This window comes from Cryptomeria japonica, chromosome 9, assembly GCF_030272615.1.
Source record: "Cryptomeria japonica chromosome 9, Sugi_1.0, whole genome shotgun sequence".
Lineage (NCBI taxonomy): Eukaryota > Viridiplantae > Streptophyta > Pinopsida > Cupressales > Cupressaceae > Cryptomeria > Cryptomeria japonica.
The window spans coordinates 408,480,137-408,506,306 of NC_081413.1; the positions used below are offsets into that span (position 1 = coordinate 408,480,137).

At 34.0% G+C, this 26,170-nt stretch overlaps 1 long non-coding RNA gene across 2 annotated transcripts in view; it reads left to right on the top strand.

The window, feature by feature from the left end:
• LOC131073665 (uncharacterized) overlaps positions 1-5,614 on the top strand; it is a 79,746-nt gene extending 74,132 nt beyond the window's left edge. For both annotated transcript variants that reach the window (XR_009112939.2, XR_009359003.1), the window contains one exon: positions 4,904-5,614. This is a non-coding gene — a long non-coding RNA (uncharacterized LOC131073665). The remainder of the gene's footprint in view (positions 1-4,903) is intronic.
• The last annotated feature ends 20,556 nt before the right edge of the window (positions 5,615-26,170 follow it).

Consider the following 26,170-nt stretch of genomic DNA (forward strand, 5'->3'; position numbering starts at 1 on the left):
GCAGTTATTATTTCAAAATATAGTCCACAATTTTATCCAATCATTTTGGCATCGTTGCTGGGAAAGGTATTAAAGGTGTGAAGTCATGGTGAGTTAAGTTAGGACTGGCACATCTTGATGAAATATTGTACAATTGTTGACCTTGTTTGGGTGAATACTCTTGATTTGTTCTTTTACAATTTATATAGGTGCATGCATCGACCTAGGGATAGTAAGGGTAGATTTGTTAAGGTACATGAAGTAGGAGAAAATTCATAAACACAAAAATAAGAAAAATCACAAAATACTTCATTGGTGGTTGAGCCTGATTTGGATAAGTGTGTTGTAGAACCTACAATTATATCTCCACCTAGTATATCACAAAAAATTCTCGAGTTTCCTAAAGAGCCACTAATCACCCTCAATTTTGCCAAGTAGTTTGTTGATTCTTTCGAATTGCGTAGTGGGAAGCCTATTGAGAAGCCTTTCACAACCACTTAAACTCCTTGGGTATTTAACGTTAATTTTACAATTAACTATAATAGATTAAAGGAAGTATTTGGACAATGGTGCCTTTGTGAGTATTGATTTCAGTTTTATTGTAGTAATTTTGTTGAGGGTTTGGGTATAGCATTATTAGCTTTGGAATCTTATATTAGAAAAATTCAATCATAGCAATTTCGATGGTGGTTTTCAATTAACTTGCATTGGATCTCACTATAGTGGGAAGAATCGAAATGCCTTTTCATGATTGAAAGATTTTTGGAGAAGTTCATGAAAGCAAAAAACTAAAAAATACGAGAGCCCCAAGAAATGTATAGTAATGGGAACAAGATTTGGGTTGAGAGGTGAATAGGAGAGGCCCAATTGGGGGATTCCCATGTCAGGTAGTGGTGCCCATGGCATCATACTCACTAAGGAACTTATTGATGAACTTGATCTTGATCATGGAATCCTCATCACCATACTCTCCCTCGACAAACTTGAAAGCCCACCCATCATCATGCTCTTCCTCAACCAACTTGATCTTGATCACGGCCTCCTCAAAGCTCCCGATCTTTTTGAAACTCAAAGGAACCGCCGATTCAAAAGTGTCAAATGTCACAACCATTGTCAACTAGATGACATGCTTGGACAGAATGGGTGATTGAATAGAGCTAATTGGGGAGGAGAAGGCAAAGGTTAGGTTGATTCTACTTGTCCACTTCTTCTTGCCTACAATCAAATTTGAGTGGGTCATTGTCCATGGTTTTTCAAGAGAAGCGTCAAGGCTTAGATCTACTTAATTCATCCACACAATCATATCACTCGTTCATACAAGAAGTTTAATTATTAGTGCATTCGGTTAACTCCTAATATAAATCTACATAATTTATTGATGCAATAAGATTACTTATTCATGCAACCAGTTAAGTTATTAATGGATTTAGTTAACTCCTAGTTTAGATCTACTTATTTCATCCATACAATCAGATCACTCATTCATGCAACCAATTAATATTCTTGCAATTATTTAAATTATTATTGGATTTAGTTTTAACTCTTGATTTAGATATATTTAATTCAATCATACAATTAGATCTCTCATTCATGCAACTAGTTAAGTTATTAGTGGATTCAATTAACTCTTATTTTAGGTCTACTTAATTCATCCATACAATCATATTACTCAATTAAATATTAGTACATTCAAATAACTTCTAGTTTAGATCTATTTAATTTATCCATACAATCAGATCATTGATTAATACAATGTGAACAGTTAACTCAGAATTTTAGGCTTCCAATCCTTTAGATCATTGGAGGCCTTAGTAGAGGAGGAGGACAACAAGAAGAAAATGAAGGTTTGCGATGGAAGCTAAGAGAGAAATATAGTAAGAAATACGAGCAACAAAACAAATACAATTGAATGTGGCAACAATGTTTTCCCAAATCATTTGCTTCTGCTTTTGTTTTAGGTATTTCTCAATATATTTATTTCCTACTTCCAGTTACTCATCATCTACCAGATTCAGGACATGGGCATTGCCTTTCTTGAGCTCTAGCTTCTTCGTGGACTCAAGTAGATCGATTTTATTTTGGAATTAGGTTGAATTCCCATGCCCGTGCCCATGTCTAGTCTCACGACTTGGGTGCAAGAAAGAAGATGGAGAGAAGTAGTGGAGATGGGTATTCAACACAATTCTTTTCTAAATGTGAGATTATTTTGAATTTGATTCTATGCATTTTGACAAAATGTGGGAGAAAATCATGAATGATGTTTATAGACCACAATGTTATATTGTAAGTTGGAATGGTCATTTTTCTTCTTGAAGGCATCCCGTGTAATTAATACATTGGGTGAAAGATTGATTGAAGGATGCAAATAAGCCTATATTTTGAAGTTTCATAAGAATACAATTGTATATAAATTGGGAAAAGAGTTTTACCAATAATGTTAAAGGAAAACTCATTCATGATGGACATTATTCTTGCAAAGAGTTTATCAAGGGATTTGGGTAGCTCTTACATTAATGTAGATAGAGAATGATATAGAAGGTGGCTTTTTGGTCAACCCATATCAATGCTTGCGGATTGAGTTCTGATTATTGTGTTAAGGAAAATACATGATCTAAATTATTAGTTGTGTCAAATATCCCTAGCTACCAAGAAACTCCATTCTAAGAATGTGGACCACATATCCATATCCATAACTTATGATGATTACATTTATATATATAATATAGCTATCTCCAAGTATTCATTTACTAACTAAGCAACTTGGTTGGTTCCTCCATATAAGTATTGATACCAAGACAAGGATGCTTGCTTCTCCTAGGTAACTATGGAATTATTATTCAAGTGATTACAGAGTCCTACGACTCATCAATTTGTTTGTTATGTTTGTCGTTAGTATTTAAATATTATTACTGCTACTAGAGCACAAATGAATCTCTCTTGAGATTTCAAAAGACATAACAATTATGTTTAAGGTGAATTGCAAGGATTGAAACTTATCCTTTAAGCCTATGTTCTATAGAGGAATTTGATTTTGTATTTTTCTTAAATGGATCTAGTTCTAGTAAAATTTCTATTGCAACTTGCATTTGGAATAAGTACATGATATTCGATTAGATCAAGTAAGCTATGCATACAATGGATGTTCAAATAAACAAGAATTTGAAGTTTTAGAATTTTCAAGGGCCAACTAATCCAACCTGAAATTGTGTTATATTCATTGTGATTCTATAAATAATTGTGATCATCTAAATTATAGTACCTTGGTACTTTCTCCTTGTTGATATGTTCTAGTGATTGGTGGGAAATGCATTTTTTCTATCGATGCTAATATAGAAGAATTTTGTGTCCATTTTTTGTTTACTCTTGATAGGGTGATAAATGAAACATATGCCAGTCTTGCTTTTGGAAAGAAAAAGTAGTGCATGCATTGTAGGATAAGAGCTATTCAAATATTCTTGAATTGCTAATGGGAACTATCAAAGAGCATCTCCTTAACCTAAATTTTGGTAATGGGAAGCAATCAAGACTAATAAACACATATAGCTAATCACCTAATCCACATTAACGATCACAAAATTCCTTCTTTCAAAGCTTATTGGAAAATAAGAAGGAAAAGAATCAGGGAGGACATGGATATTGAGAAGAGGCTAGAGAATATGACTGCGCAATTACGATTTTAAACTCAGCCACACCTAGGAGGCACTTTGGTGGATATAATTGATTAGTTGTATGATTAATAACTTAAATATTTAATCGATTAACTAATTAAAAAATGGATAATATAATAGAAAAGGAATTCTCCTTGATTGCTTAAACCTTGTTTGAAAGACAATCCAATATATATTGTGGATAAATTATAACTAGGAATGCGTATCTCTTTTCATGTATAGTTGAAGAAGCTAGATGAACTATGGAGATTGATCAAGGAATTAAGACTCCCAATTTGGATAATTACATCTATTATTAGACTTCTAGAAACCCATTAAGTTAAAATAATCTACAACAACATTCCATTTGTGAAAAATATAAACAAAGAAGATGGAGTTAAGATCTACTTAATTCACCTATGCAATCAGATTACGCAATCATGCAACCAGTTAAATGATTAGTGGATTCAGTTAACTCCTAGTTTAGATCTACTTAATTCATCACTCATTCATGCAACCGGTTAAGTTAATAGTACATTCAGTTAACTCCTACTTAATTCATCACTAATTCATGCAACCGGTTCAATTAACTCCTACTTAATTCATGCACACAATCACATCATTCAGGCATGCAACCAGTCTCCTAAATTTAGCCTTCAAATCCGGTTAAATTGTACGATTGGGGGTGAGAGTTGAAGGAGGAGGGTGAGGTGGAAGAGAAGAAGAAGAAGAAAATGAAGGTTTGCGATGGAGGCTAAGAGAGCGATATACTGAGAAATAGGGGTATTAGAAGGAATGCTGAGCAATTGAATGTAGCAAAAAGATTGCTTCAAAATTTCTTCTGCTGCTCCTATTTTTCAGTATATTGCTCAGCGTTGAAGGAGGACGAGCTTCTTGAGGAAGGAGAACAAGAACAATACCAAGAGTGAAAGTGATTTTCAGTTGGAGATAATCCTGTTGCCTCCTTTTATATTTGTGAATTAATCACATTTCCCCTTTTTCTTTGACAGGCATTAATCTTGTTGTTTTAAGTCGACCGTTTCATTGGCAATACAGCAAAAAGGAATCCACAGGTCGACTTCTCCATTTACCTTAGCTGCTTTATCTAGACAGAATTTTATTGCATGCAACTTATTACATAGATTGTGTTGTGGTATTCTAAGCAGGATTCAATGCTTTTTCTTGATCGATCGGCAAGAGAAGAAACGTATCAAGGTGCAAGAGAAGAAAGGATCGGAGGTGCAAGAAAGGATCGGAGGTGCAAGAAAGGATCGGAGGTGCAAGAAAGGATCGGAGGTGCAATCGGAGGTGCAAGAAAGGATCGGAGGTGCAAGACAAGAAAGGATCGGAGGTGCAAGAGAATAATCCACATCTTTGTGGTGGATTACAATGGATCCGAAAGAACGGCTGTCGCCGTCCGTTTTCTGATTTTTCCCGGTGCTTTTTAGAGGGAGTTTGTGGGTGAGAGAGAATCCATTTTGAAATTGAGAGAGAAAGCAGGCGAAAGTGGTGGATCAGTTTGAAAAAGAAGTCGTCCCTGGGGAGGAGAGATTGAGAGGGATTTTCGATTCAATGGATCGGAAAGAATGGCTGTCGCCGTCCGTTTACTGCTTTTTTGGCGGGAGAAAGGCAAGTGCAAAGTCGTTTGGAGTTTAGCTCTCCCAGCGGGGTCCATTGCCGGGCGTGTTGGTATGAAAAATCTGAGGCGGAATTGATGGAGGAGGAAAATGGAGGCCATGTTTATTACATGATGCAAATTGGTGTTATTGATATATATTTTGTTTTTAAAATTTGTTCCACGTCTCTTTCTTTCTATATGTTGCTATAGAATCATAATTATTGATGCTCATTTCTCATGTCATTGTAAAGATTCTAATAATATTACGATGTGAATCGTAATATTGTTCCCACTTTTCAAATTTCTTTGTTGTCTATTATGCATGAGCAAAGTTAACATCATTTAGGATTAATGCAATTACGATATCAAAGGATCGATTGCGTTTTGTATTTACATGTATAGCATGGTGTTCTTGCAAGCGAATGTTTTATTGAATGAATGTTGAAATTAGCATTTAGACAATTAATGATATTCCAAGAACAATATAATAGCTAGGCAAATTGCCCATTTGGACGTGTCTCCGATTTCATAAGTGAAGGCATGTTACAAATTCTTATGAACATGAACTCAAGATCAAATTTGAATGGTAAAACTATTGGGAAATGATAGTATTAATCTCATCATTTGGCGTCTTAAATAATATTATATTTTATGTGTAATGACTTATCAATGCAATTATAGTTTAAATATTATGGTTGACAATTGTATAGAATAGTTAGCATATTAGATCTGAAAACTTTACTTTCTACAGGGTTAGGTCTTGATATTTGAAAATAAAAGTTAGAAGGGGATTTTATCCAAAAAGTATGTCCATTATATGTTTGGTTGATGTGTTGATTTCTCCAAATATTGGTTGGACAATCTATCATTGTAATAGGAGTATTAGAGTTCATTATATTGGTGTGCTTATTCTTGAAATTGTGAGATAAATCCACTACAATGAAATCCGATTTGATATCATGTAGATTTAAAAATTAAGTTGTATATAAATACAAAATAATCTAAACTTGAATATGATAACAAAGATTCAATCTCTTACTGTTGTACATATTTGTTGGAACTGGTCTCTTTGCACCTTGTCGTGTAAGGGGTCAAGCTTAGTTTCAAAATCTGGTGGTAATTGGCACAATGACGGCAGGTAGGTTTCAGCATGGCGGCAAGCGGGTTTCAGTGGGATCTGTAACTGGTGTCTTCCAAGGTCAGGTGAATGTAGGAGTCCCCAATCCAGCTTACAATGTAAAAAAGCAAGGAGAAGCTAACTCGAAAGATGGTGGGGGCCAGAATATGGGGTTTCAAGTGGAGCCAAGTGATGGGACCCCTAAGGCGGGTTTTGAAATTTGTCCCTGCGAAAATGGGGAGTCAAGGGATCCTCAATCTAACCATAAGATCACGGGTGCGACGGAGCGTGCCTTCCTCTCTAGAGTCATGGGTAATCGGTGAGCCTCGATATTCGAAGTCAAACCGACTGGCAAGTCTTCCTTTCCCCCTTGTTTTTGTTATCTCTGATAAGGACAACGAAAAGATACCTCTTGCGATCTAGGATTGGGTGATTGACCATAACATTTCTTTGATGGAGTTGTCCCTTGTTGGTAATTTATCCAGTCAGAGACCTAATATCGACTTGGTTAGGGTTTTCGTGAGTAAAATATGGAATTTGAAAGGACAGGTTGAGGTCTCTGCTCTTCCGAGGGGTTTTTTCTCCTTTGCATTCTCTTGTGCTGAAGATGTTTCGACGATTCTTTGTGGGGGGACATGGGTTGTGGGAAGATCTACACTGACTCTTAAAAATTGAGTTCCCAATATGGACATGTCTGACACCCTTTTCGAAATTGCTCCTACATGGGTGAGACTCCGAGGACTTCATTTGGAGCATTGGCATGAGGATATCTTCAAAGGTATTGCTGGAGTTTTTGGTGAGCTTCTCTCGATTGACCCTATGACTGGTGCTAGGAAGAGAATGGTTTGTGCTAGGTTATGTGTGGGGGTCAGCTGATCCAACCTGGATCTTCCTTCCTCGGTTGAGTTTGTTTCAAAACTGGGTTTGATTTCCAAGGCCATTGAATACGAATTTATGCCCTTTGTATGTTTTTTGTGCAAGAAGGCAGGTATGGGCAAAGAAATTTCCTCAGAATATTAAGAAAAATGAAGAGAGAAATAAAGGCTATAGGAAGTGGAAGCCTAGAACTAGGGCGGTTGAGGATCACGGTAACAAAGAAGAGAATAAGTTTACTAAAGGACCTACTGAGACTCTAGAAGATGATAAAGATGAGGGGGGGCATCTTCGGTTTGTGCAGAACGATGAAGTTAAGGAGAAAGGCTAGTAGAACAAATTTGATGATATAGAAAATTTACAATAGGAGAAGAATGATGAAACTAAGGAGAAAGGCTAGGGGTGATACTCAAGGTGATGCCCTTGTGTAGAATGAAGAAGCTAATAGTATGGGAGATCAAAGTACTAATATATCCAAGGCTAAAGATATCCAATTATAAAAATAAGATCAAGGCTAAAGATATCCAAGAGGAAGATGATGAAGAATTCCAAAGATGAAGAAGGAGGATTCAATGAAAGAAATGATCAAGGAATGCCTGTAGTTACAAAAGAGTTAGACAAAATTTAGAGATGCAAAGACTTAGTTATGATGAAAAGAAGTGGAATTGAAACAAAGAGTGAGGAGGAAAAATTTTATGAGATATGCATGCTGAGGTGGCATCTACTCACCTCCACCAATGACAATTCAAGGTCAACTAGTCTAGATTTATTGAATAAAACTCCTACAAAGAAGGAAATTGGCATGTGGAATTACATTTAATATGATGTTACAACTCATTTTTCATTGGTCCTTTTCCTAAAAGGACGTGCATTCAAGTTTGTGTAATTTTCTCATTGGTTGATATCAAATGAAGTGGTGGTTGTTATAACTACCTCTCCTAAGGGTTTCATTTTTTAATCTTGGACATTGATTTTGAATCAATCCGATCTCTTCATCATAACTCAAGGTCTTTAATAGGCTTGGCCCTTTAATTTGTAAATTTTAATAGAGGAATAGAAGAGAATATACTTAGAAGTTAGAAATAGGATGAGGACATTATAAATTATTGCTAAGACTATGTTGAAATAAACATATAGTTAAAGGTCATTTATTTTAATAGAGAAATGTGGATATATTTGATGAATTCTTTGGTTCATACCATTTTTAATTTGTTCATTGCAAATTGCAGTATATGGTTAGTCTAAACCTCATTTTGGCAATAATTCGATTGTGATTATTCATTTGGATTGTGCTAGCATTGGGTATCTGGATAGATGTTTACAATATAAAAATCTTTCACTTCCTTTCGAGATTGCATTAGTTTTGTGAATTTGTTATTACGATGAAGAAAAGCTTGATTTAAATAATTCGTTTATCTAAACTACTATCCATTATCATCATTGTCCCTAGGTCTTAGATGAGATTCCCTAAATACTTCTTTTTTATCTTTGTTTGGTAAAGGTTTAAGTTACTTTAAGAAGAAAAGCATCATTAAATTTATATATCGGATGGTCAAGTTCCAATTTCTTTGTAAATGTTAAAAGAGTAAGTTCCTTTGTGATACTAGCAAAATCGCATCATTTCACTGAGTCTATCTATTGCAGGTCAAGACTTGACATTAGAGAACCTTGGAGTTACAATAATTGATCACACTTTTTAGCATTTAATTTTCCTTATTCAAGAGAGGATAGAATACTTAGTATTTTATTCTATGTTGGAGAGTGCCACAAAACATGCATCACCACATAGTGGATTAGAGATGAGGATATGAAAAATATAGACAAAGTTTGAAAGTAAAATTTGAGGCATTGATATACTCTAGTACTAATTGGAGATCCAACTTATTAAAATAGATTTTTCCTTCAAGAAATTTGAAGTGCTCTATAACTGGCTAAACCACTCCCAAAACGAATCAATAGAATTAATTATGATTACAAGAACTCAATGTCAATAATTGAGCTCCAATCTAACAAGGGTATTGCTTTCCAAAAAAGTTTTTCCCTGAGAATTCTTGAAAGTCCAGGAAATGGACATTACATTGTGGAGTTGAATATGCTAATATGACCCCTTGGCCATCATTGGGATGTTAGGGCATTAATGGTCATGCAGGAGACATTCCCACTTGGTGATATTATTGATTTATATTTTGTTTTTAAAATTTGTTCCATGTTTCTTTTTGATATATTGCTATAGAGTCATAATTGTTGATGCTTGTTTCTCATGCCATTGTAAATATTCCCATAATATTTTTATGTGAATCGTAATGTTATTCCCACTTTTCAATTTTTTGTGTTGTCTATTATCCATGAGCAAAGTTAACATCATTTATGATTAATGCAACTACTATATCAACGGATCAATTGTGTTTTTTATTTTCATGTATAGCATGGTGTTCTTGCAAGAGAATGTTTTATCGAAAGAATGTTGAAATTAGCGTTTGAACGATTAATGATATTCCAAGAACAATATAATAGCTAGGAAAATTGCTCATTTGGACTTGTCTCCAAGATGATAGTTATTGGCTTATTTAAAATTGAACCCCACTTTCATGAGTGAAACCATGCTACAATTTCTTATGAACATGAAATTGACCAAATTTGAATGCTAAAACTATTGGAAAATGATAGTATTAATCTCATCGTTTGGCATCTTAAATAATGTTATATTTTGTGTGTAATGACTTGTTAATGCAATAATCTTTAAAATATTATGGTTGGCTATTATATAGAATAGTTAGCATATTAGACTTGAAAAAATTACTTTCTACAAGATTAGGTCTTGATATTTGAAATAAAAGTTAGAGGGGGATTTTATCCAAAAAGTATGTCCACTATATGTTTGGTTGATTTGTTGATTTCTACAAATATTGGCTGGACAATCTATCATTGTAATAGGAGTATTAGAGTTCATTATGTTGGTGTTCTTACTCTTGAAATCGTGAAATAAAATACACTACAATGAAATCGGATTTAATATCATGTAGATCTGAAAATTAAGTTATATATAAATACAAAACAATCTAAACTTGAACTTTTTATTTTACAGAATATCAATTGTAGGAAAAAATAAACAAACCACATACAAATATTCCTTTTTAATACTCAACAACCTATAAAATAGATCAGCCTCTTAGACCTGTAAAATACACTTTGAACAATAATCATTGTTCTCCCCCAAAACATACTTATAACTCTCCAACTTAGGGCTCAAAAATGAAGAATTATCATTGTGAACATGATATTGAAGAGTTGTATGTGTTCTTTGACTTTCCAAAACTTTTCCTCCAGAATCCAACACCCCACTTGAGAAGATCAGCCTTTAACTTATGACCTTTCAATTCTAGAATATGAACAATCATTTAATCCTTCAAGTTAGGTACCTTGCATTATGGAACCAAAATATCACATTATTCAAAATTCTAATAGTCACCTGATTTTCCTTTCCTCTCTTAGGTGTCACACTACTTAAAGTTTGTTTTATTTGTTTCTGCATGCCTTAATTGTTGCTTATCTTCCATCTTATATAATGTAAAATAGGGCATTTTGTAATTAATTATAGCAGAATAAAGGGAGCATTGGGACAATGGTGCGTTCAGGACTATTGATTTTAGTTTTATTGTAGCAGATTTCTTGAGGATTTGGGTCTAACATTGTTAGCTTTGGAATCGTATACTAGAAAAATTCACTCGTAGCAATTTTGATGATGATTTCCAATTAACTTGCATTGACGATAAATCTACATGTGTCATTAACACACTGTGTGGTATCCAGAACTGTACACACCGATGAATCGATAATCTAGTATAAGATTTGTGTTTTAACGCTACTAACTTTGGGTTCAATATCGATAGGATTGAAACAACATACCTTTTAATCCTTATATTGGCCTTTATTTAAGGTGTTACATTCACACTTATGTTTGGTTGTTAATAACCAACCAAAAAACCCTGTATGATTACTTATTTGTTCATTCACCTCAAATTATTTCAATACAAAATTACTAATAGAAATGAAATGCTAAGTCATTTACTTTAATTTTGTTGGGGATAGACCACTGGTGTTCATGCCTAGGTTTTGATAGCAGAGTTACCACCAAGGAAAGCCCATGGAAACTACCAAGTTGATCACTTAACATCGAGTCTATTGTGTATGAGCATGGAACTAAACTTCCCTATCTCTTAACAATGGGAAAGACAATATGGATATTGATTTTAGTCTTTTCTTTTAATTATTTTGAGTTATTCTTTTTTATGCAAAGTCATCCCAGCTCAAGTCATAATTGTTGAAGAAATTAGGGGTGTATGAAGAAGGTTGTGTCATCGAGGGGAGAAAATCATGGTACAAAGAGGCATTATGCGCAAAATGCAATGGTCAAAGCTTGTGCAAGGAGTAGCAAGAAATGGAATGAAGGAAATGCACAAAGGGAAGTACATAAGTGTGGACAAACTTACACATTTAGATGATTGCACAATAGGTGTGGTTAGAAAAAATAGTGTACAAAGGAGGAACAACGCCTCCTTTTCAGTGGTGATGTTATTTGTTAACACATTAATTATTGAGGTGAAATTTTTGTTTTGGTAGTTTTAGTAAAATTTGTGTTTGGTAGTTTTTGTGTAGTGCAATTGTTCCATCACTTTTCCCTTCTTTTATTTAAGGCTTTTTCTATTCTTCATTTTGATGGATGAATAAATAACACAGTTTCCACTTTTGCCGTTTTTCTTTTTTAGTTTTAATATTGCCCTAACAATGGTATCAGAGCATAGGAATTATATAAAAAAGCTTCTAAATACATTGGAGTAGTCCACAATATTTTTTTTAACAAAGACTCTTTACCTTGTCTTATTTTGACTTGTTTCTTCCTAAGGGGAGGAACGCAGTTTTCCGCTCTTGGATCTTCATCAACATACATCCTCGAGCTTTCATCTTTAGCATTGGAGCTTCTTCATTATGGGGGGATACATCATCTCTTCTTCTCTCTCTTATGCGGGGATATTTATTGTACTTGTGTGATCGATTTTGTACTTGGGGGGGCACTTGGAGTCCTTCATCTTAGTCACATATAGTACCTTTTTCATTTCATTGCATCTCTCATTTTTGGAGAGGGTTTTCTTCCCTTTTTTTTTTTCTCCTTTTTCTACATTTAGAGAGACCTCATTGGTTTAGACAAGGAAAACTTCAAGGTTTAGATAAGTATCAACAAAAAATTTAGAATTGAAATAAGCATTTTAACCTTGGAATGAAATTGCAATAAAGAATTTATCCAAGGCTTAACAAAGGAATAAGGATTTATTTTCAATGCAAAATTCATGAAAATAATAGAAAAATGAAGGAAGATTCCCACATTTGAGTAACAAAAGCTTGACAAAAAATTGAAATCTATGAACAACTCTCATTTTTCCTTGGAAAAAAATTTAAAATCCATGAACAAGTGCAAAATTCGCTTGGATTTTCCTTGCAAAATCCACAACCTCCTAAAATCTAAGAACTTTTTGGAGAAAATGAATAAATTCATGCTCTCTCAAAGTCCATGACTTTGAGGGGGGTGAGTGAAAAAATGCAGGACTTTGAAGAGGGTGAGTGAAAAAATCCATGACTTAGAAGCTCGGGTGAGTGAAAAAATCCATGACTTGGACAAGAGTTGCACTAAAAATTGATGCATAGCACTCAATTCTACAAGGATAAAATCCTTGTCCATGCTCAACCTTGCTTGGAAAGAACGATTACCTTAAATTCCCACTTGGAAAATTAAGAGGTTAGGTTTTCTATTCCCAAAACATGTGAAATAAAGGGAGGTTGAATCAACAAAAAAATGAAACCAATTTAAAATTAAAATACAAAGGGAGGGGCAACTTTAAATTGAATAAGGAATTAATTTTAAATTTCAAAGAAAAAAAATCCAAAAGGAATACGTAACTTGGCCGACTTGCAAAAAGATAAATAATCACTTTGGAGATTATATAAAATAAGGATTAAAACAATCATTTTCACACCAATGACAACCTATTCAAATCAAATAAAAAGTAGAGGAAGTGCAAACTCTATCACATAGGGGTGACTTTCCAAAAGGAAGATTAGATTTCAAAGTTAATCATTGAGGGAAGAGAAGAAATGCTAAAGTTTTGAATGAGAAAGAAAGGAGTTAACATCAAAAGAAACTGAAGGAGGCGATTTTTGAAAGAAAAATAGTTATTTATAAGCAAATCTAAAGTGATTTTATCACTAACTTAAGCATTTTCCAAATCCGAACCCCATTTCTAGAATTTCCGAGTCTGAAAGTGATATTTCCATATTATTAAGGGTAAAAACAAAATTTGATAAGGATCAATTTTATGGGTAAAAAGTGAAAGCGAGGGTTTATAAGTTCTTCTGTGAAGCAATTTTGATGATATTTTACAAATCCAAATAAGTTTATCTCATTAGGATACAATTTGTTTCACAATTTCTTTGAAGATTGATTGCCATGGAAATTTTAAGTTCTTCAGTCATATAGAGAGTGCAAGTTTTGAATTATCATTTCTTATCATAAAATTCTTGCATTTCACTTAAGGAATTCCAAAATATAGAACTAATAAATTTGTTTATCCATGACTATAATTCTAAGAATTCTCTTACTTTTTAAAGATTGATGCAAAAAAATGGAGGGGACTGGATGAAAGGCGAGAACATTATAAAAGATCAACACTTCAAGAATATGGACGATACAATTATGAAAAGAAGATAAAGGCTAAAGATATCCGAGAGGAAGATGATGAAGAATTCCAAAGATGAAGAAGGAGGATTCAATGAAAGAAATGATCAAGGAATGCCTAGTTACAGAAGAGTTAAACAAATTTAGAGATGCAAAGACTTATTTATGATGAATAGAAGTCCAAAATTGAAACAAAGAGTGAGGAGGAAAACTTTTATTAGATATGCAAGCTGAGGTGGCATCTACTCACCTCCACCAATGACAATTCAAGGTCAACTAGTCTAGATTTATTGAACCTAACTCCTACAAAGAAGGAAATTGGCTTGTGGAATTACATTTAATATGATGTTACAACTCATTTTTCATTGGTCCTTTTCCTAAAAGGATGTGTATTCAAGTTTGTGTAATTTTCTCATTGGTTGATATCAAATGAAGTGGTGGTTGTTATAACTACCTCTCACGAGGGTTTCATTTTTTAATCTTGGACATTGATTTTGAATCAATCCGATCTCTTCATTTATAACTCAAGGTCTATAATAGGCTTGGCCCTTTAATTTGTAAATGTTAATAGAAGAATAGAAGAGAATAGACTTAGAAGTTAGAAATAGGAAGAGGACATTAGAAATTGTTGCTAAGACTATGTTGAAATAAACATATAGTTAAAGCTCATTGATTTTAATAGAGAAATGTGGATATATTTGATTAATTCCTTGGTTCATACCATTTTTACTTTGTTCATTGCAAATTGCAGTATATTTTTAGTCTAAACCTCATTTTGGCAATAATTCGATTATGAATATTCATTTGGATTGTGCTAGCATTGGGTATTTGGATAGATGTTTACAATATAAAAATCTTTCACTACCTTTCGAGGTTGCATTAGTTTTGTGAACTTGTTATTACGATGAAGAAAAGCTTGATTTAAAGAATTCATTTATCTAAAGTACTATCCATTATCATCATTCTCCCTAGGTCTTAGATGAGATTCCCTAAATACTTCTTTTTTATCTTTGTTTGGTAAACGTTTAAGTTACTTTAAGAAGAAAAGCATCATTAAATTTATATATCGGATGTTCAAGTTCCAATTTCTTTGTAAAAGTTAAAAGAGTAAGTTCCTTTATGATACTAGCAAAATCACACCATTTCACTAAGTCTATCTATTGCAGGTCAAGACTTCACATTAGAGAACCTTGGAGTTACTATAATTGATCACAATGTTTAGCATTTACTTTTCCTTGTTCAAGAGAGGATAGAATACTTCGTATTTTATTCTATGTTGGAGAGTGCCACAAAACATGCATCGCCACATAGTGGATTAGAGATGAGGATATGAAAAATATAGACAAAGTTTGAAAGTAAAATTTGAGGCATTGATATACTCTAGAACTCATTGGAGATCCAACTTCCTAAAATAGAATTTTCCTTCAAGAAATTTGAAGTGCACTAGAACTAGCTAAACCACTCCCAAAACGAATCAATAGAATTAATTATGATTCCTACAACTTAATGTCAATAATTGAACTCCAATCTGACAAGGGTGTTGCTTTCCAAAAACGTTTTTTCCTGTGAATTATTGAAAGTCCAAGAAATGGACATTACATTGTGGAGTTGAATATGCTAATATGACACCTTGGCCATCCTTGGGATGTTAGGGCATTAATGGTCATGCAGGAGACATTCCCACTTTGTGAGGGCATCTTAGGGATGGCCCTTTCTTGGACATTAGTGCCAAGCATGGTGGGAAGACATTTTGTCCCCGTCTCACTTTTTGTGAGTTGTCTAGGATGTGAACATGCTAGGCTCAAGGTTGGGGATGCATCTCCATGGACCCCTGATACATCACCATTGCTAATCAATTCATTGAGTAAGACTGGTTTCTATATTGTGGATGAGAGAAATAAGTTTTCATTTATTATTTGTATGGTGATACACTCCAATCAAGGCTAATAAAATTTCTTTCGTTATCGTTAATCACATCTTGCATTTTGATGCTGATGATATTTTTGAGGGTGTGAAGTATGATACATATGATATTGATTCTTTCCCTACATTTTATTTGAATAGCCGAAAAGATAAAAATGCATATAAGGTTGATAGATGTGATAATGTGGATTCGTATGTTGATATGAATTCAGAATCTGATATGCATTGTGTGGATATTTGTTTTAAAAGGAATGACAAATCTTTAGTAATTTTCCTAGATTTGCAAGTGGTAAATGAACCATTGACAAATGATGATCATGTTTTTTTACTTGTGCATAATGCTGATGAAAATTGTGATCAGCAAGATGTTGAATTTCAGTCATTTTATGAGGAAATATTCCTCTCTAGTTTGCAAGCCATTTTTATGGACGAGTGTTTTCCTCTTGTGCAAACTAGTGATCAGCATGTACCTGATGTTCCGAGCTTTCAAAGGGAGTTGGATTACTTTTCTTTTCAGCTGGGAAATAATTGTAAAGAGTATGACACTCTTATGTCACATAGTGATCAACACTTTCAGCATTTGTTTGGTTTTCATCTGTTTGGTGATTGTCACCATGTTGATTATTTTTTGTGTGATGAGTTGATGGAAAGAGACAGTGTTTGTGATCAGGCAGATGTAAATGATGATTTCAACTTACCCTTGGTTCATGGAAATGAGAATCAGATATTTGATAGAGGTAAGCATTGATTTCAGTTTTGATGGCCCGGGGCCATTTGTAAAGAATATCTATATTGTACAGTCGCTTTGTTTTCAGTTGTGTGGTTTTCAATAAATACCCTGTTGTTCAGGTAGAATTAGGAACCCCTGTTTTTGAGAAGAAGAGAAATGATTTGTTTTTGGGTTTTCTGCATAACCAAATATTTTAGATTCTTGTGTTGATCTTGCAATCAACCATCCCCAGTTAGAGCCACTATTGGGACTCATAAAATTTGAGTATTTTGAGAGGCCCATTTCAAAAGTTTTCTCCTGCACTTTCAGAATGGCACTTGACTCATCAACTTGAGCGACCTAGTTTGAAGAATTATAAAATGGAGCCAGTTGACTCTCAAGAGGTAAGGCTTTGGAAACTTGTTGTACACCTTTCATTTGGCCTATTCAGTGTGTTACAACTTGCAGATTTAAGTTTAGATAAGTTTGTCAAGTACCCATTTCAAGGGGTGGACTGAAAGTTTTGATTAAGTAAAAGCGGGTATTTGAAAGGTACCCGAACCTTGTACAAGCAAGTAGAACAGAGTAGCTAGAAAAAAGTGCCTGAACACTTCAAAAAGTCAAAATGATCCCATCGAAAGGGATCAACTAACATAACATATCATTAAAAAAACCAGAACAGATAGCAAGAGGAAAGCACAGAGATAGCCAAAAGACAGAACCTAGGACACCAACAGAGACCTAAATACTATTCATAATTTCGTCAACGTGAACAACCATTTGTTTCATGTTGTTTGTTGAGATCTTCAGTTCCTCCAGCTCATGACCTTTGATGTTGCCCTTGATCTTTGTGTTAGCTCTGGTCCTCCTTTCATGACCCTTCTTGTCCAGCTACTCTTTATCACCATCCTTCTCAACATTGTTCTCAAACTTGTTGATAAGGATGTTCATGTTGTCCACCAATGATTTGAGGATTTGGAAATTTTGGTCTGCAATCTTCTTGATGTTGAATTCCAACCTGTCAATTCTGTTGCCAAAGTCATTCATTTTATTTGCCATTTCCTTTCTATCTCCCATCTCATTGACATTTTTTTTTCATGGCTATGATTTTCCAACCATACATTCAATAGCTTCCGCATTATGCAGAACGACAACCAATTCTTTAACATGTTCAGCCAGGGGCTTATCACCAACCGTAACTCTTGCGATAGCCTGCGTATCTGTTTTCAAACTGTCGATATCCTTCACCATGGCAGTGACGGTCTCACGGAAGGCTTTAACAGTATCACTGTCACCACTGCCACTTTTATCCCCTTTATCCTCCTTTTGCAGACTTGTGGTATTCACAACCTCAATATTGCCCATCAAGGGGTGGACTGAAAGTTGTTCTATGCATATTTTCAAATTTTACCAAGTGGCCTACTTTGAGGCTTTGCATTTTATGACCAGTTGATCATCATGTTAAATAAAGTGTAACCTTGAACTGTGGACATATAGGTGTGCCCATATGCCAAATTTCAAGTCCATTTGAATCCATTTGCTTAGTTTGGCAAGCCCAATCTATTTGGAGTTTGTGTTGTTTGCATAAGTCCCTGTTTTAACAACTAGTCAGAGCACCACTTTGCATATGTGTAATAAATTCCTAGTTGATTTTCATGAAGAAATTCTTGTTCCCCTGTGTTCCCTTCAAAATTATGTACTACCCTGCTCATTTTCAGACTCCTATGATTTCGTTTGACCTGTTTGCCAAAGCCAAATCATTTGTAATTTGTTGTTTTCTGCAAATCAGAAAGTGTACAATAGTAGTTCAATACCCTTTTTGGAATTTTGTATCTCACACCCAGTTGACCTGCAATTAAAAGTGGTAGTACACCATGATTATATACAGGTTTGTCTACCATCTACCCAATTTATAGCCCCCTAGCTCTTCGTTTGGTCAGTTTTCAAAGCTCATTCCATATGGACTTTTTCAGTGTTTCAGAAACAACATGTAAATGGGCCACTTTGAGCATTAATATCTTTCACTCGGATGATTATTTTTTCAAACCGATTGGTCCATGAGATTCCTTGTAGTTAAATAAGTATGTGTGCCAGTTTCCATCTCTTCATGATTTTATCTAATATGTTTGCAAAATTGTTTTGAAACTGGGTTTGAAGAGGTTTTTGGCAGTTTTCAGTGCAGAAACAGCTAAGTAGTGAACTTTGGGGATTAAAATCTTGCAACTAGGTAAGCTTCAAGGAAATATATTTTGTAGGGTGATTAAAAATATATCAGTATATATGATTGTCAGATGGCATGATCTCATGTCGCCGTCTGAGTGGTTTTTCAAGGCGATTTTTGCAGATACAGAGGTGAGTTTGACCATTTTGCAAAACATTAAAAATCAAGTTTCAATGATTAAATTTGTGCAGATGATTTATCCAAATAGATATTCTAATGGTTATAGATCAATGGTAATATATTATTATTTTAATCATTATTATGATTTAAATAATAATTACAGATGGAGTAAATTGGAAAAATGGTTTAGCAAATTATTTAATAATGTTTTGAGATAACAATATTAAACATATTATTTGGTATTGGAAATATCATATAAGTCACTTTATAATGATTTTAAGTGAAAGTGTGTATAGCATTTGGTAGGCCCGAGAAAGTTAAAAAATTAAAATCAAATGTTATCTCCCTTGCAATTTTATTTACCTCTCTAAAATTATGTGATGGCATGATTGGAAAAAGGAGGGGCATTACTCATTGCGGCATTGCGATGAAGGGGATTTTCTTTAAAAAAATTGGCAAGATAAAATGTAGGTTTTTCCAATAAGAAATTATTGGTGTAAAGATGTTTTTACCCACAGTAGAGCAAAACTTTCAAATATAAAAAAATGGATAAGAGATAAAAGGCTTGTGAGGTATCTGCATAAATTTTAAAGTGAAAGATGAACCGCTATAGCAAGAAGGGCTAATGATTTTACCAGTATGGGTAAAATTTTCTATCAAAGGGGATTGTACAATTGAAAGTGAAAATGAGATTTCCAGCAGGGCAATTATTTTACCAAGTGAGAAGTTTTTAAAAATTGCCAAATAAATGCAAAACCATGCTTAGGCTAAAAAAAAAAGAGACGTAGAAATTACCAATCAAATGCACATGCCATGTTAGACATATGCGCAAAATGTGGATGCACGCATAGGTATAAAAGGCAAAGGCATAAAGCCTTTATCCCACATTGGTGGTGAGATGGAACTATGTATTATTTAAATACAAACATCCTTAGTGTCCAAAAGAAAAGAGGCTTTTGGCAAGTAAGAAGGCTCAATGCCCAGTGGACCCCACGCACACATGCACACACATCTCGAGGCAACTAAATTTTATGACGAAAATAGAGGTTAGTGGGTGTGCAAGTTAGATGATCCAACAGTGGTCGTTGATCCGCAAAGGGAACTTGCTCGCCAGTTACCCATCGTAGATCAACGACAAGGTGGGCCTAGGTCCAGTGGTGGGTCTAACGGTGCTGAATTGGCGGATGAGGTGGCAAATAGGTGGATCCGTGAGAAAACGAGAGGCTGACACGTGGCAGAGAAGAGGGTAGAAAATCAAGATTAAATATATAGTCAGACTATAGTGTTATAATTCAAAAATTTAAATGTTTGGCTGCATTCAAAATTAATTCACTGGAGGAGTTTTTTTTACGCAAATATAGGCATATTATATGTCATTGGAAAGCTCTCGGAACAGAACGAGGAGTTTGTTTTTGCCATCAGTTTTAACACATGTCAAATATTTTGAGAGCAGTTTCCACGAGAATGATGCAAAAAATATTTCCAGTAGGGGAAAGAGGACACTTGGCAATTTGTGATGCAAATTTGGTTTTTTCCCTCTTCTTCATGTTCTCAGTTCTACCCAATGGAGAGCGGGCCCCGAGTTCTAAAAAAATTTCTCCAAAAAAGAGAAATCCAAAATGGCAAGTTCCAGTGATAGCATTTTTCATTTTTTGCAAATGACGATGTGTTTCTTTTGGGTTTCTAGTGTTGTCTTTGCTGTAGGTTTTGTTTCAGTTTGCAAGTTTACACATGCAAGGAATGTGTGAGTTTCCACAAAATTGCCTCCAAAATGGCATTTGAATTTATACAGTTTCAGATTATCAAGGATAATTTGAGGTGTCTCTTTCAGTCTTCTTTGAAAGTGTAATGTTTGTTTTTTGGGTATTCTTCTAGGAAGGATTTAAATCCTGAAACCGAGGATTAATCATTTTGAATGTGTATATTAGATATGTAAGTATGATTTTGTGACAGAGGATTGTATTAATGTAATGCATTAATACTTGAAAATTTAATGTTGAAAGTAGCTTGCAGCCGAGATTTCTCTTCCAGTTTTATGCATGACTTTGTGGCAAGGATAAGACGTTGGTCTTTTGTAATGTTGAAGGATTGTCAGAACATCAATTTTAGAATCAAATCAGAATATCTTTATTTTTCTGTTTTGTGGTGATGTTCCACTTATCTCATGTTCAAACATTGTTGAGTTGTAAGGGTAGATCTAGCCCATCTATAGTACCCTCCTTGTTTTTGAACCTTTAATGAGATCTATTTGCTTTCTATTGATGTTGTCATATGTATATAATTGGTCTAATTCTATGCATCAAAGGTACACCCACCTAGGTTTTGTAGAGCCTGAAGAGTAGAAGGATTTATATCCTTGTTATGTTGTTCCAAGCCCTGAAGTATTTCATTGATTGAAATTGACTATTTCATAGATAAATTGCAGGTGAACCTGGGTTTCTCATTTTTTGAGAACAACAGAAGAAACTCTAATTATTAATAAAAAAGTGAAAAGAAGATTAGGACTGGTTATAATACTGAAATCCATGATATTTTTATTGTTCTGTGTCCGAAATGGTAGGAGATGGCTAGAGAGGAAGTTGAAGTTGTTACAAACGTGTGGATCTTGGGAGAGCAGTGAGATGAAATTAGAAAGACTTTGTTAGTGACCGATCATTTTGATTTAGGCCATTTTTTTTTAATGTTATAAATGGCATGTGGCCTTTTTGTCGTTTTCATAGACTCTTGGTTCTGAGTGGTCGATATGCCAAATGAGCAAACAAACTTAAAGGTCATTACCACGATAATCGATATATATATACATATATATATACATATATACATATATATATATATATACATATGTACATATATATATACATATGTACATATGTATATATATATGTATATATATATGTATATATATATATATATATATGTATGTGTATGCTGACTTGAACCTAAAATAATAAGATATACATATTTTGGGCATGAAGTTTGAATTCAAAAAGAAATCTATGTTCATTCTTGTTAATGAAAGAGTAGTATACAGTAAGAGTGCATGTGTAATCCATCACTTGGCAACCAAGGAGGTAGGGCCCACTCTGTGGTTACCCAGTGAATTTCATAAAAATTTTTCATGAATTCTTTTAATTTCAATTTTGTGTACTTGATTTAGTTTGAAAGTTTGTTAATACGATTGTTTTTTTAGATAATTTATTTTCTATTTCTTGGAGGACTATGTTATGATGTTGTAATCACTTTGGATTAAACTTGAATGGTTATTCTGATTGATTTACACATTTGGAATCAATTATAGTTTATGCGACTAAATTATTATTTTTACCAATCTATGACAATCCCTACCATAGACCCTGGGACATATTTGAGAGGAAGCAGAACCTTTCATCTAGTATTCTAATTCTTAGAGAGTAAAGTAGTTTAATTGGAAGTTTGGCTTGACTTAGGAAGTGTGAATCAATTTCTTATAATCAGTAATTGGATTTCATTCCCAGTTATGCCACTATCTTCATCCCTTAGGCAAACTGCGGCAATACCTTTCATAAGTTTATGCTTCTTGAATTGACACTCACTTAGGTATGAAATGGGGAAATTAATATTAAGATTTTTAATACTAGAACTAAGCATAAGGGCAGTTATTATTTCAAAATATAGTCCACAATTTTATCCAATCATTTTGGCATCGTTGCTGGGAAAGGTATTAAAGGTGTGAAGTCATGGTGAGTTAAGTTAGGACTGGCACATCTTGATGAAATATTGTACAATTGTTGACCTTTTTTGGGTGAATACTCTTGATTTGTTCTTTTACAATTTATACAGGTGCATGCATCGACCTAGGGATAGTAAGGGTAGATTTGTTAAGGTACATGAAGTAGGAGAAAATTCATAAACACAAAAATAAGAAAAATCACAAAATACTTCATTGGTGGCTGAGCTTGATTTGGATAAGTGTGTTGTAGAACCTACAATTATATCTCCACCTAGTATATCACAAAAAATTCTCGAGTTTCCTAAAGAGCCACTAATCACCCTCAATTTTGCCAAGTAGTTTGTTGATTCTTTCGAATTGCGTAGTGGGAAGCCTACTGAGAAGCCTTTCACAACCACTTAAACTCCTTGGGTATTTAACGTTAATTTTACAATTAACTATAATAGATTAAAGGAAGTATTTGGACAATGGTACCTTTGTGAGTATTGATTTCAGTTTTATTGTAGTAATTTTGTTGAGGGTTTGGGTATAGTATTATTAGCTTTGGAATCTTATATTAGAAAAATTCAATCATAGCAATTTCGATGGTGGTTTTCAATTAACTTGCATTGGATCTCACTATAGTGGGAAGAATCGAAATCCCTTTTCATGATTGAAATATTTTTGGAGAAGTTCAGGAAAGCAAAAAACTAAAAAATACGAGAGCCCCAAGAAATGTATAATAATGGGAACAAGATTTGGGTTGAGAGTTGAATAGGAGAGGCCCAAGTGGGGGGTTCCCATGTCAGGTAGTGGTGCCCATGGCATCATACTCACTAAGGAACTTATTGATGAACTTGATCTTGATCATGGAATCCTCATCACCATACTCTCCCTCGACAAACTTGAAAGCCCACCCATCATCATGCTCTTCCTCAACCAACTTGATCTTGATCACGGCCTCCTCAAAGCTCCCGATCTTTTTGAAACTCAAAGGAACCGCCGATTCAAAAGTGTCAAATGTCACAACCATTGTCAACTAGATGACATGCTTGGACAGAATGGGTGATTGAATAGAGCTAATTGGGGAGGAGAAGGCAAAGGTTAGGTTGATTCTACTTGTCCACTTCTTCTTGCCTACAATCAAATTTGAGTGGGTCATTGCCCATGGTTTTTCAAGAGAAGCTTCAAGGTTTAGATCTACTTAATTCATCCACACAATCATATCACTCATTCATACAAGAAGTTTAATTATTAGTGCATTTGGTTAACTCCTAATATAAATCTACATAATTTATTGATACAATAAGATTACTTATTCATGCAACCAGTTAAGTTATTAATGGATTTAGTTAACTCCTAGTTTAGATCTACTTATTTCATCCATACAATCAGATCACTCATTCATGCAACCAATTAATATTCTTGCAACTATTTAAATTATTATTGGATTTAGTTTTAACTCTTGATTTAGATATATTTAATTCAATCATACAATTAGATCTCTCATTCATGCAACTAGTTAAGTTATTAGTGGATTCAATTAACTCTTATTTTAGGTCTACTTAATTCATCCATACAATCATATTACTCAATTAAATATTAGTAGATTCAAATAACTTCTAGTTTAGATCTATTTAATTTATCCATACAATCAGATCATTGATTAATACAATGTGAACAGTTAACTCAGAATTTTAGGCTTCCAATCCTTTAGATCATTGGAGGCCTTAGTAGAGGAGGAAGACAACAAGAAGAAAATGAAGGTTTGCGATGGAAGCTAAGAGAGAAATATAGTAAGAAATACGAGCAACAAAATAAATACAATTGAATGTGGCAACAATGTTTTCCCAAATCATTTGCTTCTGCTTTTGTTTTAGGTATTTCTCAATATATTTATTTCCTACTTCCAGTTACTCATCATCTACCAGATTCAGGACATGGGCATTGCCTTTCTTGAGCTCTAGCTTCTTCGTGGACTCAAGTAGATCGATTTTATTTTGGAATTAGGTTGAATTCCCATGCCTGTGCCCATGTCTAGTCTCACGACTTGGGTGCAAGAAAGAAGATGGAGAGAAGTAGTGGAGATGGGTATTCAACACAATTCTTTTCTAAATGTGAGATTATTTTGAATTTGAGTCTATGCATTTTGACAAAATGTGGGAGAAAATCATGAATGATGTTTATAGACCACAATGTTATATTGTAAGTTGGAATGGTCATTTTTCTTCTTGAAGGCATCCCGTGTAATTAATACATTGGGTGAAAGATTGACTGAAGGATGCAAATAAGCCTATATTTTGAAGTTTCATAAGAATACAATTGTATATAAATTGGGAAAAGAGTTTTACCAATAATGTTAAAGGAAAACTCATTCATGATGGACATTATTCTTGCAAAGAGTTTATCAAGGGATTTGGGCAGCTCTTACATTAATGTAGATAGAGAATGATATAGAAGGTGGCTTTTTGGTCAACCCATATCAATGCTTGCGGATTGAGTTCTCATTATTGTGTTAAGGAAAATACATGATCTAAATTATTAGTTGTGTCAAATATCCCTAGCTACCAAGAAACTCCATTCTAAGAATGTGGACCACATATCCATATCCATAACTTATGATGATTACATTTATATATATAGGCAACTTGGTTGGTTCCTCCATATAAGTATTGATACCAAGACAAGGATGCTTGCTTCTCCTAGGTAACTATGGAATTATTATTCAAGTGATTACAGAGTGCTACGACTCATCAATTTGTTTGTTATCTTTGTCGTTAGTATTTAAATATTATTACTGCTACTAGAGCACAAATGAATCTCTCTTGAGATTTCAAAAGACATTACAATTATGTTTAAAGTGAATTGCAAGGATTGAAACTTATCCTTTAAGCCTATGTTCTATAGAGGAATTTGATTTTGTATTTTTCTTAAATGGATCTAGTTCTAGGAAAATTTCTATTGCAACTTGCATTTGGAATAAGTACATGATATTCAAATAGATCAAATAAGCTATGCATACAATGGATGTTCAAATAAACAAGAATTTGAAGTTTTAGAATTTTCAAGGGCCAACTAATCCAACCTGAAATTGTGTTATATTCATTGTGATTCTATAAATAATTGTGATCATCTAAATTATAGTACCTTGGTAGTTTCTCCCTATTGATATGTTCTAGTGATTGGTGGGAAATGCATTTTTTCTATCGATGCTAATATATAAGAATTTTGTGTCCATTTTTTGTTTACTCTTGATAGGGTGATAAATGAAACATATGCCAGTCTTGCTCTTGGAAAGAAAAAGTAGTGCATGCATTGTAGGATAAAAGCTATTCAAATATTCTTGAATTGCTAATGGGAACTATCAAAGAGCATCTCCTTAACCTAAATTGTGGTAATGGGAAGCAATCAAGACTAATAAACACATATAGCTAATCACCTGATCCACATTAACGATCACAAAATTCCTTCTTTCAAAGCTTATTGGAAAATAAAAAGGAAGAGAATTAGGGAGGACATGGATATTGAGAAGAGACTGGAGAATATGA